This window comes from Rana temporaria, chromosome 3 (assembly GCF_905171775.1).
Source record: "Rana temporaria chromosome 3, aRanTem1.1, whole genome shotgun sequence".
Taxonomy (NCBI): domain Eukaryota; kingdom Metazoa; phylum Chordata; class Amphibia; order Anura; family Ranidae; genus Rana; species Rana temporaria.
Window position 1 is genome coordinate 294,568,768 of NC_053491.1, and position 13,402 is coordinate 294,582,169.

The following is a 13,402-nucleotide window of genomic DNA, read 5'->3' on the forward strand; positions in this document are numbered from 1 at the left end:
CGGATCAATGTGGTAGAGGCTCTTGGGTTACATTGCAGGCTCGGATCAATAAAGGGGTATGTCCAGTATCCTTGGTTCATCAATTTCTAAAGGTAAGACCGCAAGGTAAAGGCCAATTGCTTATACACAATAACTTAGCGCCTTTATCCAGGTACCAATTAAATTAAGTTTTCTGGGTTTACAAGGTTTAAAATTTTCTTCACATTCTTTCCGGATAGGTGCGGCCTCGGAAGCAGCTAGGAGGGGTATGGAAGAGTCTGCTATTAGGGAAATGGGGAGGTGGAGGTCGGATTCTTTTAAATTGTACATAAGACCTAAATTGTTTGTTTAAATTTCAGATTTACATCGCACTGTTTGGATTCTGGGACATTCGTTCATACATTGGGCTCATAAGAGAGCGACTCATCGTCCATATACGGTAAATTTATCACTACAACCGGAATCCTACAGGTTGCTTTGGAAAGAAGTGTGTGGCCTCCAATGGCACCAGTTACATTTTCATTTGTCACGTTTATTACAGGTTTGGCCACCTCCCTCTATCTTGGTGCTGCACTTAGGGGGTAACGATTTAGGGAATCTCAGAACTGTGGATCTTTTAAGTTTTATCAAAGGGGATCTTGGTAGATTTCATGCTGTTTCCCCAAATACGGTCATCATATTTTCGGAAATAGTTCCTCGCCTGGCATGGCTCTCCTCTAATATGAGGAGGGTAATGGAACGGATGAGGAAAAGGGTGAATAGGGCCATGGAGAAATTCATGCCCACCATAGGTGGGCTATCTTATCGGCATATTGATCTGGAAGGTGACGTTCCCGGTTTCTACAGATCTGATGGGGTCCACTTTTCGGAAATAGGTTTGGACCTGTTTAATCTTGGTTTGCAATCCAGTATTGAAATGGCCGCGGTGGTGGGGGTGGGCCAGGCTTGAAACAAGCCTGCCTGGTGGGGACTTTTTGTTGTTTAATAAAATGATGGTAACTGTCTGCCCGAGTTTTGGATAACTGGGTAGGATGCTGGTGTTTATTGAAAAATTGGTAAATGAGTTTAATAAATAAAGTGGTTGTTGTTATGATGTTTAAAACCAATAAAGGTACCGCAGCCATTATATTTGCCAAAAAAGATTTAATTGGTGTATGTTTCTTTTATTTACTAGTTAGAATAATTTATTAAGATGGGTGCTGGTGTGTGTGTGGCCTACAGTCTCATGTAAAAGGAGGGCACTAATTGGGGCCCTCCTGATTGAGAGTGTGGCCAGCACACACCTGTAGTTATTAAGCGATAGCTAGGTGCTTAATTATGTACAGTTTACCTTACAGGTGTTCTTGACCCAATAATAATCCAGGGAAGGTACTGGAAGCCCTCAGGTAGGCCTATAAAAGAGCAAGCTGCTGTGGGGCTCATCCTCTTCCCCCTGGACCAGATCAACAGGCGAAGTGCTCCCTCCCCCCCTCCCCAGTCGCATGTACCTATTATATGGTATGTGTGTGGCCTACAGTCTCATACCCAATCACAGTCAAGGAGAAAAAAAAACAGCTTTATTGGTTGTACATGATTGGATGATGGAAGTTAGCAAAGCTTCACCTCATTCACTAGCTCTGGGGATAATTCCCTTGCAAAGTGAAAAATGAACAGTCTTTTTGTCTTTAGTATATCAGCCTCAAAGAGAGTGTCTATGATGCAATTTACATATATCAGCAATGCAAAAACTCTGTAATCTATCCAACCTAATGTCTCCCCAACACACAATTACAAAAGGCTCCCAGGAACCCTGAATTTTTATAAGGAGGGGGCTGGCATATAAGAAACCCCCCCATGATTGGTTCTTGTAACTCAAATGGTCACAGTTCAGGGACCAGGAAGTGCGTTCCTAGTAATTGGTTCCTATAGACATGATTAGTCACATATGTTTTCAAATTTCTTGCACTGCAAACAACTTGGTTTTGGATTAAATTCATGGTTGACCTGAACTTGAAGCCCATCCCTACATAGGGGGAAGGTGTGAAGTAGGTGAACTTGGCAGGGCTGTTAACACTGCTTGGGATAAGATTAACATACCTGGCTTGGGTTTGCGGGAGGTTGGTCAAAATGTGCGTATGGTAATGTGCGTATGGTAATTCAAACTCTATTAAGGTCAATAGGAACTGAATATGTTGAACTGAACTGAATATATATATATAAAAAAAAAATTCTGAACATTTTTAAGTCTCATAGGCAAAGAATTGTCAAGCATGGGTTGCTAAGCACTGCCCTGGGGGACATGTACCAATGAAACATGATTGTATATAGAATTTCTGTCCAGCAGGGAGCAGTTTTTTTAATAATGTTTAAAGAAAAACCTTTAAAATGCTAACTTTCTCTTGTGGGATGCCCTAAATACACCTATGAAGTATCACGCCTGTACAATGTATACAAGTTACTACAGGAAAAGCGACATTAAGACCGCTGGTAAATTACATATTTTTTTTCTGTTTGAAAATAAAGTGGCTGGGAATTCCCGTTATCTCTACCAGACCCTTATTGTTCATTAGGGCCCAATAAGGATTTTAAGGGGAACCCATGCACAAAATAAAAAAAACATGCACAATAAAAATTCACCCACAAATTCCACACCAGACCCTTATCCAAGCATGCAGCCTGGTTGGTCAGGAAGGGGGAGAGTGCACACTTACTGCCTCTTTTGGATCATATCTTTCCTCAGCATAATGAGAGGACCTTTCCATGGTAACTTGCCATCTGAGCATGCAGCCTTGTTGATCAGAAAACGAGGAGCAGCAAGCGTGTACCCCCTCCTAAACAAACAAGTCACTTGCCCTCAACATGAGTAGGGAACCTTTCCTGTGGACTCTGTACGTCTGTAGGCGTGGGGATATGTGGCCTGGGGGCAATGTAAATTAAATGAATAACTTGTTCTGGCTGTTAAACCAGACAAATTGCTCAGCCGGCCCACGAAAATCAAACATGCAAAGTTCAGGTTGAACACGAACAAAAAAAACAGTGCTCTCAGTGCTACCCTTCTTTGTGGAGGTCCCAAATATTCAAAAATATAAAGATTAGAAATTGTCCATAAAATGTAAAGATGTACTGTTCATATAAATGTCCTGGATAATCGATAAAGCATGTAGCCTGGAAATTTATAATAGGTAATGGTAGTCCAAGAGAGGTGCAAGGCTGCTTATATCTAAAAGGGCTGGGAGACCCTTACTGCAAGAGAAGAGGGAAAGGGGAGAAAGCACCAAGCATGCTCTGGTGCCTCTTCTGTTGATACCTTTGTGAGTGGAACATTTTTAACGTTTTTACTTTATTGTGAATAAACTGTACTATACCAGAGCATGCTTGGTGCTTTTCTCCTCTTTCCCTTTGCTCTTGCAAAGTTCAGGTTGAATGGTTTAGTATGCATGGGATGATTAACAGCTACTGCATTTTATGCTTTTATCAGACAGATACAACAAAATGCTTTCAATTGCATATTTAATAGACCTAAAGGGAGTAAGTAAGAGATTTTTGTTGTTACTGTTTGCATATACTTTTCACTATCTATCTTCAAAAAAAAAGTTGGAAGCACTTTTCAATTGTTTTTTTATTCTAGTTAGTAGTGTTGAAAACATATGTCAACAGTGCACCATATACATACATAAATTGATAAAAATGCTTCACATTGATATCCGAGTCGGCCCTGCGACTAAGTCGTTCAGATCTCTCCAAATTGAATATGGCTTATCCTCCAGAGATCAGTATTCTACTATTCAAATAACGCACCTCCTTAACAATACTCCTGAACTGTCTGTTGACGTTCCTTGGAGAGTCTTCCTATACCTCACCAACCCGGTTACCTCTATTAAAGGTATATCCTTATTTTATGGTTTGCTGAGCCAGAAGAGCCTATTGAATAAAACACCTTCTATGAGAACTTGGGAGTAGGACCTCGCTAGTAAATATGACATATCCCAATGGAAGAGTGCCATTACATCAGTGTACAAAGCCACTAGATGTGCTAATCTTTGGGAACTCTACCAGAAGATTTTACTGAGGTGGTATCTGACCCCCACGAGGCTGGCGAGCTTCCAAGCCCAATCTTCCCCGTTATGCTGGCGAGCATGAGGACATAGGGGCTCACTGTTCCATGTCTTGGGAGACTGCCCTAAGATATCGACATACTGGAACGAAGTGTTTGCCCTTATAAGCGTGATTACTGACTGTAAATGCCCCCCTCAAATGGATCTGGCTATTTTATCCTTGGGGATAGACTTGTTCTCCGCGGCCTACAGAGCGGTAGTTACACATATACTTCTGAGTGCTAGGTTAGAACTAGTGAGGAAATGGAGGAGCACCGAAGTTCCTACCCTAAAAGGGGTGGTTAGATCTACTAACCTTCACATCAACTACGAAATAATGTTTGAAACATCACAACACAGATTTGAGAATAGGACCCAGACCTGGAAACCCTGGGTAGATTGGTACGTGGCTAACGAATGCAGGTTCTAGATCTAATCTGATGGTTTTCCCATCCACACTTGGCCCTTTTTACAACACACTGAAGAGACACATCCAGTCATTACCTCTCTTCCCTATTTTCCTCTCCTTTCCCCCCCTTTTCTCACCCTTCTTTTCTTATTACACTTTCCCTTTTCTTTCTCCTCTTCCTATTCTAACTGCTCTCCGTTCTACTTACATACGCACCAATTAGTTTTTCATCACTATAGATGCAGAAGGTTCAAACAATGTCATTACAACTGTTGGCTATTGTTTACTGAGCATCGGGAGGAGGGGCTCCCTCGCTGCTGGTGCAGTTTGTTCCCATTGGGGGCGCCGGCGGTATGGAAAGCCCATTCCGACCTGATTCGATACAATTGACTCCGCAGCCTATGTGAATCCTGGAGGCACTGTGTGATACTAAGTTGTGGTTAACAATATACATGATTATGTATTCCTATACTTGGAATCAAGTTAGCGTATCTAGTTGTGATACTATGCACCCTAATATTGTTATACCTTGTTATACATTACTATGCATCTTCGTGACCCATGTTATGCTGCAATGTATTTAATGTATGTAAGGATTGTTATTGCTCTTTAAAACATATTAATAAAAAACTATTGAAGATAAAATGCTTCACATTAAGTTTTAGGAATGCCCTTGATTTGAAATACTTTCATTTAAAACTTTATTTAACTTTTACATTTTAAGTTGGATGCAAGGTAAAACAAAATAACAAATCAAGAGAAAATCTCACAAAAGCGCATTTGAAAAAAGTGGCTGAGTCATATAAGGTGATAAATTCCTGTTATATGTTTGGCTTTAAAGGAATGTTTGCATTGGTTGAGTTCTGTTTGTATTTAGGTTCACCCTGAATAAATTAGACTTTTTTATGCACTGCAGGCCTAGAGCATGGATTGTTAAGTCTTGCTCACATGAAGTAGGCATTTTTCCAAATCATTTTTAGTCATCATGATGTGACACAAGACACATTCAAGTAGCAAATATTACCACCCCAGACATTTAATCGAGCTCAAACTGGGAGACATTTTTTTAATACCCAAACTAGCACAAGGCTTTGTTTTGTTAAATCCTATATCTTCCTTTAACAACTAGCTATACTTTCAGCCTTGAGAAACATAAATCACTTGATGGCTTATACTTAAAAATCTCTACAAGAATCTTAAAATTCAAGGATTATTACTAGTGATTCCAAGTCCTTTTAGCAGTTGTGGAGCAGTATATGGTTTACCCCCTTACTGACTCAGAAACATTGACAGTATGCTAAAAAATACCGTTAGACTCAATCAATAGAAAAAAATGAACTGTATTTTCACCGCTAAAGTGAGCCAGAGGCACTTGTTGTAGCTAAATAGTTAAAAACAGGAATAAAATGTTTGCAAGGTGCTGTTTTAAATGCAAATATAATTATACTTGCTTGTCCCAGTGCCATTTCTAAATATCGTCCAGGTTCAGTGGCCCTGGTGGTTCTCTACTGGTGTTTTTGCTTAAAGTTGTTGTAAAGGTTTCTTTTTTTTCTTTTTTTTAAATAACAAATGTAACGGTCACCACCGTTTACGACCTTCCATCCCAGTCACGACAGCTTATCGACACTCCAACCGACAGGACCCGATCCCATTTCATTTGCCCAGAATCAAGACGAGACACCGCTCTGTGCTTGTTCCAAATGTAATGATACTTTAATGGTTTCTTCTCAGCTTTTTATACAGTACAAGGCATTAAAGCAACAATGAGATCTCCACCCCCCCTAATCACACACTAAGGCTAATTACTAAACATTCCTTAATTAACAGTATAACAACAAACACCTTCACCCACTCAGTTTCCTAGGCAGACGTTTCGTCTCCGCATACAGCTTGACACCTATTCACACCTCTGAGCATCAATAGGTTTTAGACAGTGTTATCACACAATTAAAGGCCTTTCAAAAGCTAGCCTTATTTAACATATTAACAGTCTTCACAGAGAGATGAGTCACTATTGACTGGTTGGGGTCACAATTAACCAACATCTTGCAGTGTCTCAAAATCCTGCAATACGAAATATCAGTGATGTCCCATCTCATGTAATACATGAATTATGATTCACTTGCCACCCCATGCCCAAAGGCACAGAGTGGACTCAGACCCAAGAGTTATCAGGGACGCTGACACAGGAGTATCCCCCATCCTCACAAAGTCTCTGGTTGTCCCGGGTCATTCCGTTACAACAAACATGTCATACTTACCTCCACTGTGCAGTTCATTTTGCACAGAGTGGCCCCGATCCTCCTGTTCTGGGGTCCCACGGCGGCTCCTCCCCGCAATAGCTAACCCCCTCTGGCAAGCTCTCTCCCAACCGGGTTAGCTTGTGGACGCGCTCCTGTGTCATACTGTCGGCGTTCATAGACGCCAAGTGTATAACTTGATCCCACCTCCCGGCAGCCGCGTCATTGGATTTGATTGACAGCAGTGGGAGCCAGTGGCTGCGCTGCTATCAATCTATCCAATTAACGCAGAGACTCCGTGTATAAGAGGAATGCTGGGGGATGCGCAGAGCAGGTGAACGGGCTCAGGTAAATAAAATGGGGGTTGGGGGGCCTGTAAGAGCAAGTTATTTTTAAACCTTAATGCATTGGATGCATTTAGGTGAAAAAACACGAACCTTTACAACCCCTTTATGAAATCCATTGTGTGTCACCTGCTGACCAGCTGACTTGCTGGCCTATGGCTATAGGCCAGAAAGTCAGCTCCTAGGCCTGAAATATTGCTAAAAGCACTCAATCTGAGCATACTACAGTGTACTGCAACACAATGCTTCTGCTTTCTGTCTAAGCAAATTGCATCAATGTCATCTGTGACATCATAAACCCTTCAAAGCCATCTATAGACAGGGTCCAATGTATTTTCTTTACCCTTACTTCATCAGTAGCACTGCTTGTTAGTAGCAGAAAGCCATAAATAGCTACTTAAGGTGATCTGTTGCTGCAAAGGGTGCATGTGACATTCTGGCCTAATCGGACCCCTGTGAAATCAAACAGGTAAAAAATAATTACATAAACTTAAAATTACTCTCAACACTCAATGAAGCATGTGCAACTTCATTCATCACACTGACATTATGTAAATGTTGTCAATGCAAAGTCCATCCTTTTCTTATCTTAAAGTTACACAATGCTTTTCACTGATTTTATATGCCTGTGTACATCACAATATCATCTAAAGAGGGTAAAATGCTTCTAAATTAACTACTAGCCGACCGCTGCATGTGTATATACGTTGGCACAATGGCACTGCTGCACAAAGCAATGTACCTGCCACGTTCTCGGTGAGCATGCCCGCAGACTCTATGTCCGCTGGGTGCCCACGATCGTCTCACGGAGCGTCAGAACGGGGAGATGCCTATGTAAACAAGGCATTTCCCTGTTCTGCCTAGTGACAGGACAGTGATCTACTGCTCCCTGTCATCGGGAGCAGTGATCACTGTTAGAATCACTCCCTAGGACATACCTTACCCCTTCATCGCCCCCTAGTGTTTAACCCATTCCATGCCAGTGTGCAATTTTATAAGAGAAAATGTGAAAAACTGCGCTATAAACCAACATGTAAATGAACAGTTGAAAATGTCTTAAAATATAAACAACACAAATACCACATTCGGTGCATGAATGTGAATGTAACCCATGTGATTGTATATTGAATAATGTAAGTGTCCAATTGCCAACAAATAAATGGCAGCAAAAAAGAAAAAAAAAGTCTTAAGACAGAATGCTGCAGAGAGCTGCACAGCAATGACCATCACCTTCAGACACTGGTAGAAAAATGTAAGCCCTGCAAGGGAGAGAATATGTTGGCTTCCTTTCTTTTGTTTGCCAGTGTCCATTCACCTGTCCCTTCAAAAAGGAGTTTATGAAACAATTGACTTCCGTCGGGCAGGGAAGCCCACATATTGATTGAAATTTGGCCCGTCTCTGCTGGACTGGCCAAAAAGTTGATATCTGGTGTGAGTGAGGTGATCGTTTCCACTCGTTCGGATCATTTCCATCAACCCTCCAGCCATCCCTATTGACGAGATTGATCTGGATGCGCTCGGATTTCTTGTGACCATCTTCCTGGCGTACGACCTATTCCAGATTAAAGTGTGTTTTACAGGCCTATCTAGCCTGTGTTCTGGTAAGCAGGCTTGTACTTCTGGTGAAGGGACACGTGTGGTAATGGTGTGATCCTAGATTTTTCTTCACACTTTTGTCATTGTGGAATCATTTTTTCTTGACATATATTAGGACTTTTTTTCTTTTTTGCTGCCATTTATTTGTTAGTAATTGGACTCTTACATTATTCAATATACAATCACATGGGTTACATTCACATTCATGCATCGAATGTGGTATTTGTGTTGTTTATATTTTAAGACATTTTCCACTGTTTATTTACATGTTGGTTTATAGTGCAGTTTTTCACATTTTCTCTTGCATAATTATTTGTGTTATCGCACAATTTTTCACTGCTGCTTTAATTTACAATATTGCATTTACTGCTGGGTTAGATGCATTTTCCTTATTTCACTCAATTGTATTGTGTTTAGTCACCATTAGGGAGCGCGGTATTTTCTCTCTTTTTCTCTCTTTTTTTCTGTTGTGCATTTTTATAGCCCTTGATCACTGTATAAATGACAATGGTCCCAAAATAGTGTCAAAAGTGTCCGAAGTATCCGCCATAATGTCGCAATCATGATAAAAATCGCTGATTGCCGACATTACTAATAAAAAAAAATTATAATAAAAATGCCATAAAACTATCCCCTATTTTGTAGACGCTATAACTTTTGCGCAAACCAAATAATATACGCTTATTGCGATTTATTTTACCAAAAATATGTAGAAAAATACATATCGGCCTAAACTGAAAAAGAAATTTAATTTTATTATATATTTTTTGGGGATATTTATTATAGCAAAAAGTAAAAAAAAGATTTTTTTTTTCAAAATTGTCACTCTTTTTTTGTTTATAATAAAAACCAAAGAGGTAATCAGATACCACCAAAAGAAAGCTGTAGGGGCCAGATTCACATACAAATACGTTACGATGCGGCGGCGTAACGTATCCCATTTACGTTACACCGCCACAAGTTTACAGCGTAAGTGCCTGATTCACAAAGCACTTACCTGTAAACTTGCGGCGGTGTAACATAAATCCGCTTGGCGCAAGCCCGCCTAATTCAAATGGGGCGGGCACCATTTAAATTAGGCGCGTTCCCGCGCCGAACGTACTGTGCATGCTCCGTCCGTAAAATTACCCGACGTGCATTGCGCTAAATGACGTCGCAAGGACGTCATTGGTTTCGACGTTAACGTAAATGGCGTCCAGTGCCATTCACGGATGACTTACGCAAACGACGTGAAATTTAACGCAAACGACGCGGGAACGATGGCCATACTTAACATTGGCTGGACCACCTAGAGGGCACCCTTAGTTTTACGCCGCGTATCTCTACGGAAACAACGTAAATTTAGAGCGACGGGCAAAGCGGACGTTCGTGAATCGGCGTAACTAGTCATTTGCATATTCTACGCCGACCACTATGGAATCGCCACCTAGCGGCTGGCCTAGAATTGCAGCCTAAGATCCGACGGTGTAAGTCAATTACACCTGTTGGATCTTAGGGCTATCTTATGCGTAACCTGATTCTATGAATCAGGTGCATAGATACGACAATCGTATCTCAGAGATACGACGGCGTATCAGGAGATACGCCGTCGTATCTCTTTTGTGAATCTGGCCCTATTTGTGGAAAAAAAGGACATAATTTTTTTTGGGTGCAATGACGCACGAACGCGCAATTGTCAGTTAAAGCGACGCAGTGCAGTATCGCAAAAAATGGCCCGGTCATTGGGTAGCCAATTAAAAAAAAAAAACTACTTGAAATAGATACCTGTTTATCTGCAGCTCTCTAGTCTTCCAAAAACACTATAATATTATACACAGATTCTCTCTGAAAAACAGATGTAGGACCTAAAATTGAACATTGCAGAGCTCACTAAGAAGAGAACTCTGATGCCGCGTACACACGATCATTTTTCGGCATGAAAAAAACGACGTTTTTCGGCATGTAGAAAAAACAAAGTTTTTCCAACTTCATCATTAAAACAACGTTGCCCACACACCATCGTTTTTTAAAACTGCTCTAGCAAAGCGCGGTGACGTACAACACGTACGACGGCACTATAAAGGGGAAGTTCCATGCTGATGACGCCACCCTTGGGGCTGCTTTAGCTGATTTCGTGTTAGTAAAAGACGATTTGGGCATTTCTGTCTGTTACAGCGTGATTAATGTGCTTACTCCATTACGAATGGTAGTTTTACCAGAACAAGTGCTCCCGTCTCATAACTTGCTTCTGAGCATGCGCGGGTTTTTAACGCTGTTTTAGCCCATACACGATCATTTTTCACAACCCGAAAAACGACATTGTTTAAAACGTCGTTAAGAAATGCAGCATGTTCGAAAAAAAAAAAAATTGTTGTTTTTCAGAACCCGAAAAATGATGTGAAACCCAAACACATTTTAAATGACATTTTTTAAAAACAACGTTTTTTTCATGCCGAAAAATGATCGTGTGTACGCAAAAATAAAAAAAGGAAAAAAAGGACGTCAATTTTGTTTGGGAATTTTCAGTTAAAGCGACGCAAAAAGTGACCTGGTCTTTGACCAGCAAAATGGCACGGCACTTAAGTGGTAAAAGATACTGTATTCCTGTATTAATGGTTGCACTGACCTTGCAAGTCTCCTGACACTTCTGAAACTTATGGAATGCAGACACAGAATAGTTCACAGTAAACCAGATGACTTTAACCTCCTGACGCCACAGCCCCCCTTTACACAAACATGTAACATTGCCTGGTATGATGTACCTAAATTAGGCAACCTTGATCTCTGAACATAAGAGAGTTCCTTGGTAATATGAGGCCAAATAGATGCCCAACGTTCCTGCCCCTTGTGGGGGGAGGGGGGAACAAAGGAGTCCTGTTTTTCCTGATGAAGGTGTCTTGAATCTTAAGCTAGCTCAAATGAAGGGGCTTAAAGCAATTGTTAGATAACGACATTAACCAGTACAATAGATGTTATAGCTGTTTCCTTATAGAGCTCTTATGAAGAAGGTAAAGTAAAGGTGTCTGTATGCAGTGTCCTTTGATGAAAATAAGGTGAGCTATTGCTCACCAGTTTGGGCAATACCAGACTCAAGGGATAACATGAAGATCCTGCTGCAGGCTTCTGCAGATGCTCAGGAAACAATGCTTGACTATGCATTCCTTGAGGCCTCAGCTCAGTTGGATCTGCAAGGCAGGTGGCAATGATAACCTTCCAACTGTCACTGGGCTGGCTGGACAACGCCAAACAATGGATATATCTGCACCTGCTCACCGAAGGCTCTTCATTTACTGCCTAGGTCGCAGCACTGACTCGCTTTCCCTGACCCTCTGGGTCACTGTTTCCAGGTGAAGGCCGTGGTCTCAAGAGAGCGACTCCTCCCCCAACACAGGCATTTATCCCCTCTCCCAGCATTCTGTTCTCTCACTTCAGCTGGCTGGAACTTGTAGTCCCCAACAGTCTGACTCCCATGCAAATGTGGCTTTCCAAACTACATGTTCCAAGATACTTTGCTCTTCTCTCACAAGCCTTCTCCTCTTTTTACATTGTGAGCTCAGCCAGGGAGGAGATCCAGTGTTCAGTATATTCTATCTTATTTGCCAGTATTGTTTGTTAGGCCATACACTGACCTACCTGACATACACTAACCTACCTGACCCACACTGACCATTACACTGAGCTACCTGACCCATACTGACTGTAAGATCAATCATGCAATAATAACTATGTGTCTATTTGTCTTTTACTATAATATATATATATATATATATATATATATATATATATATATATATATATATATATATATATATATATATATATATATATATATTATATATATATATATATTATAACTATTGCATCTGTATTACTGTATATGAGTCCCTTTTTTGCTAGTATATAAGACCAGAGTGTATATTAGGCATACGGCTATAATGCTAGTTATAAAGACAGATGCATTGCTAGTTCAACATATATTTATTTCCTTCAAAGTAGGAACATCACATTCTAACAGAAAATGTTTATGGCCTAACAAACAATACTGGCAAATAAGATAGAATATACTGAACACTGGATCTCCTCCCTGGCTGAGCTCACAATGTAAAAAGAGGAGAAGGCTTCGGGCCTTGGCCACATGGCTAGGCCCAAAATACAGGCCAGGCTTCCATGAGGCCTAGTCCATGTTGTTTCAGCATAGGCCTTCAGATAACAGAGCCATAACCTCACTGCAAGCTTGCTTTCATGAGAATAGACCAAGCTCTCTTTCAAACACTCCTTTTTACAAAACTCACTCATTACTCATTCACACTACCTCCCATTGCCTGCCCATCTGATGTTCGACCAATCGTTTCACTTCCATGTCTCACATCCTTGTTCATGATTGTCATGCCATACCCAGCCTCTGGGGGGCGATATTGTCCATATAATCTCCAACAGATTGCTAATCCTTTCTTCATTGCACCTATGTTGATGGTCGCACATCTCTATTGTCTGGCAAGGGGCAAATGAAAGACTTTTCTTAGACATTTCGGAGTCGGTGTAACAGCTTACATTCCTGCAGGGGGCTTATCTGACCGTTGGGACTGGAAACAGACCATGTTCAAAACTCAGCTATTATTTCCTTGCAACACTGACCATTACACTGACATGCACTTACACACACTTACACACATGACATACACTGACTAGTGACCTACCTGACACACACTGACCTACCTGACACACACTGACCTACCTGACACTGACCTACCTGACATACACTGACCAACCTGACATTCACCG